The sequence below is a fragment of the Bos indicus x Bos taurus genome, chromosome 8 (genome assembly GCF_003369695.1).
Source record: "Bos indicus x Bos taurus breed Angus x Brahman F1 hybrid chromosome 8, Bos_hybrid_MaternalHap_v2.0, whole genome shotgun sequence".
NCBI classification, from domain to species: domain Eukaryota; kingdom Metazoa; phylum Chordata; class Mammalia; order Artiodactyla; family Bovidae; genus Bos; species Bos indicus x Bos taurus.
The window spans coordinates 104,852,605-104,857,249 of record NC_040083.1 but is presented as its reverse complement, the minus strand read 5'-3'; the positions used below and the strand labels follow the sequence as shown (position 1 = coordinate 104,857,249).

The following is a 4,645-nucleotide window of genomic DNA, read 5'->3' as shown; positions in this document are numbered from 1 at the left end:
CTACCCCAGGCAGCCTCCTAAAGGGTTTTGGGAGTAGACTTTATCTAGAGGATCCCAGAAGATGAAGCAAGGACTGCTAGATGGAATTAAAGCAAAATCTTACTGTCTGGAAGATGTTTCTGACATCAAGAGCTGTTGAACAATAATTTGGACGGCATTATGAGATGAGTATCCTTCATTATGGGGATTTCCTGGCAGCTCAGCCATGAAGAAATCTGCCAGTGCAGCAGATGCAGGTTTGACCCCTGGGTCAGGAAGATCCCCGGAGAAGGAAATGGTAACCCAATCCAGTATTCTTGCCTGGGAAACCCCATGGACAGAGGAGCCTTGTGAGCTACAGTCCATGGGCTTGCAAAGAGTCAGACATGACTTAGTGACTAAACAACAACACCCTTCATTATAAATATTCAAGAAAAGAGAAAGCAGTATTTTTCTGTCATTTTATTGGATTGGCCAAAATGTTCTTTTGAGTTTTCTATAAGACGGTATGGAATACCCAAACAAACTTTTTGGCCAATGTATTACTATGAAAATTTCAAACATAATTCTCGATTCTACAATTAGCATCTTACTATATGCTTGCTTTATCCATCCATCCCTCTGTTTATCTGACAATACAATATTGTTTTTTATGCCTACATAGGCTTTACTGAAGTTCAGTATTTTTTTATTTTTTGTGGGATGAAATGTACATGCAGTGGATGCACAAATCCTGAGTTACTATTTGATGAGGTTTGACAAATGCATATACCTTTGTGACCCAAACATCTATCAAGATATAAAACAGTACCATCACACCAAAATCTTTTCATCCCACTCCACAGTCTTCACTCCTATCATCCTAAATGCAACTAGTTTTCCTAGTTGGTTTTGCCATAGTTTAATTTTGCTTCTTCTAAACTTTCACATCAGTGAGATTAGGAATTATTTACTCTTTTGTGTGAAGCTTCTTTTGCACTAAGTTTTTGCGATTCATCTGTGTCATTACATAGTTAAGAGGCATACAGTAATTAAGATCCCTGTAGCGCTCACTTCAGCAGCACATATACTAAAACTGGAACGACACAGAGAATATTAGCATGTCCCCGGCACAAGGATGACATGCAAGTTTGTGAACCACTCCATATTTTTGTGTATACCTATGGCCAATTCATGTTGAGGTTTGACAGAAAACAACAAAGTTCTGTAAAGCAATTATCCTTCAATAAAAAAGTAAATTTAAAAAAAGATTCCTATAGTAAAAGTCTATAATTTGTTCTTTTTCTTTTATGTTTTTTTAAAGAATCTGAGATATGATTAATATAGCATAAATTTACCCCTTTAAAGTATACAAATTAGTGGTTGTTAGTATATTCACAAGGTGTGTAACCATTACCACTATCTAATTCCAGAAAATTTCATCACCACCAAGAGAAATCCTGTACACATTGGCAGTTACTCCTCAATCCTTCTTTTTGTCCCAGTTCCAGTTCCAGTTCAGTCGCTCAGTCATGTCTCACTCTTTGTGACCCCGTTAACCGCAGCACGCCAGGCCTCCCTGTCCATCACCAACTGCTGGAGTTCACCCAAACCCATGTCCACTGAGTCGGTGATGCCATCCAACCATCTCATCCTCTGTCGTCCCCTTCTCCTCCTGCCCTCAATCTTTCCCAGCATCAGAGTCTTTTCAAATGAGTCAACTCTTTGCATCAGGTGGCCGAAGTATTGGAGTTTCAGCTTCAGCATCAGTCCTTCCAATGAACACCCAGGACTGATCTCCTTGAGGATGGACTGGTTGGATCTCCTTGCAGTCCATGGGACTCTCAAGAGTCTTCTCCAACACCACAGTTCAAAAGCATCAATTCTTCGGCACTCAGCTTTCTTTATAGTCCAACTCTCACATCCATACATGACCACTGGAAAAACCATAGCCTTGACTAGATGGACCTTTGTTGACAAAGTAATGTCTCTGCTTTTGAATATGCTGTCTAGGTTGATCATAACTTTCCTTCAAAGGAGTAAGCGTTTTTTAATCTTTTCTTCTCAGCCTCTGGCAATCATTATTTTACTTTATATCTCTATGGATTTGCCTATTCTGGACATTTTGTATCATATCCTCTATTATGAAGTTATCACAGTGTTTTGTTTTTTTTTTGTTTGTTTTTTGTTTTTCTCCTCCATCCTCCTATTGATATAAACCTGGGCCATTCCCAGTTTGGGGCTATTTTGACTACATCTTCTTTGAATATTCATGTAAAGGTATTTTTTTGGCATATGATTTTATTTTCTTAGGCCAATGCCTACAATTAGGATTACTGGTGGATAGTATTGTTATATGTTTAGTTCTATAAGAAACCGCAACAAGTATTTCCAAAGCAATAATACCATTTTATGTTTCCATGAACATTGTATGAGAGTTCTGGTTGCTCTACATGCTCAGCCATCTGGTGTTGTCAATTCTTTTTTTTTTTTTTTTTAATTTGGGCTATTCTGGTGGGTACAACAATATTTAAGAGGCAGGTAGAAGTTAAGATTCCTTTAGTATGAGGAGCTTGGACAGGAATGTCTCCACAGAGCTCAGAGCTTCTGGGGTTCCAAACCAAGTTATATGCACACTTGTGTTAGCTTTATATTGCTGCCATTAAAAAAGAAAAACAAAACAAAAAACCACCACACACAGTGAAGTAAAACAACACTTATTTATTATCTCACTGTTCTCTAGGCCAGAAACCTGGGTTCTCTCAGCTGTTCCTCTGTCTTCAGTCTCACAATGCTGAAATCAACCTGCCAGCTGTCTTGGGCTCTCAACAGGAGGCTCCAAAGAAGAATTCATTTAGGTTGTTGGAGGAATCCACGATCCATAAGGTTGTAGAACAAAAGTCCCTATTTCCTTTGTGGCTGTTAGCTGGAGGCCACTCTGAGTTCTTCAGGGCCCCTTTTTAGCCCTCATGCCTGCCCCCTCCATCACAGAAGCCAGCCGTTGGGGATTATACTCGCACTTGCAATCGCCCTGACCTCCCTTCTACCACAACTCCTCTGCTTCTACCTGGAAAATCCAGCCAGGATAAATCAGGATAATCTTCCTATCTTAATATATGTAACCTCGATCACATCTACAGAGCCTCTTTTGACATGTAATCTAACATGGTCACATGACTCAGGAATTAGGACACGGACGTCTATGCGGGGCAATTATTCTTCAACCACAGCTCCTTTAAGTGACAAATGCCCAGACCTCTGGCAGATGACAAGCTTTGGGGTCTGAGGTTTCACCTTCCACGCTGTTACAGCTTTTCCCCCCTCTGTCAACATTTTGTCGACTCTGATTAAATGCTTCTGGTATTTTATATAACCCAATCAAGAACAGCTTAATATGGACTATTTCAGTTTCACTTGGTAGTTTTAAGAGTGTTCATAGCATTGGTGTAAGAATTCAATGAGATAATATTTTTTTTTTGGTTCCCAAAGGAATTTATTTTATGTTTATTTTTATACAAGGAGCAAAAATAGCATATTAAGTATCATTAAGAACATTTTTCAAAGACTCTGAACTTCCAAGTCAGCAATAGAGAGAGAGAAAGAGAGAAGGAAGGTTTTAGTGTGAATTGCTAGGCAGCATATGTACACGTTTTTAAGGCATCTTATTGTTGGCAGTGTTTTCCGTGAGCACCCTATGAAACATGTTGTTTAACCCCTACAGCAATTTTGTTCATTATCCACAAAGGCTATGAAATGCTTGTGCTGGCAGTCACTTTCTATAAATAATTGGTTTTTGAGCTATTTAAAGAATACCCTCAAGACTCACAGTGCCTTGTTGGATTTTTTTCCATGGCACAGTCGTTATTTAAAATGAATAAGAGAGAATGTCTTATTTTAATTTCAATTTGTGTTAGGGTGTAGTTGCTTTACAATGTTGTGTTAGCTTCTCCTATACAGCAAGGCGAAGCAGCTATACATATACATATATCCCCTCTTTTTTTGGATTTCCTTTCCATGTAGGTCCCCATAGCTAATCAATGCAAGGAAAAGCATGTGGGATAGTGCTTGCCAGAAAGTAACTGCTAAGGAAACTTCACGTGGGCCAGCCACATCGCCGTTCCTCCTCAAGCCTCTATTTTCTCTTGATTATGATGCTTATGTTGACTAGTCTTTGCTTTCCCATCTGCTCTCTGACCTGAGAGGCAGACCTCTACATGATGTATCAGTGACGATCTATCTACATGATAGATCCGTGGGCAACATCTGCCCACTGATGTTCAGTTGGATTTGGCCCCCGGAAGGAACAGGTGAGAGACTGAAGGGAGAGAGATGACTGAGAGTGGCATTTTATTCTTCTGCTCCTTGTTAGGTCCCGTACAAGCAGTGACTGGTCATTCATCCAAAGCCCACCACCACTTCAGAGCTCACGAACCACAACCATAGGCTGCTCTCTCTAGATGCTAATAACACTGTTCCCTTTACTCTTCCCATCAGGCTAAGGATGCTAGTAGCTTCCACTATTGCTTGTCTCGTGTGCTGCACCATCTCTTGTTGATTTCCCTGACCATGATCACGCCTTCATAAATCATCTCTTCATTAACCTTTCCTGAATTATCCTTCTTATTGTACCAAGTTACTCTACATACTCGTCATGTGGTGTTGTCATTTTTTTTTTAATTTGAGCTAT

At 39.7% G+C, this 4,645-nt stretch overlaps 1 non-coding gene across 1 annotated transcript; it reads left to right on the top strand.

The window, feature by feature from the left end:
* Positions 1-1,024: 1,024 nt before the first annotated feature.
* On the top strand, positions 1,025-1,131 carry LOC113897999. Its single transcript, XR_003512499.1, has one exon. It is a non-coding gene; the product is annotated as a U6 spliceosomal RNA (small nuclear RNA).
* Positions 1,132-4,645: the final 3,514 nt, after the last annotated feature.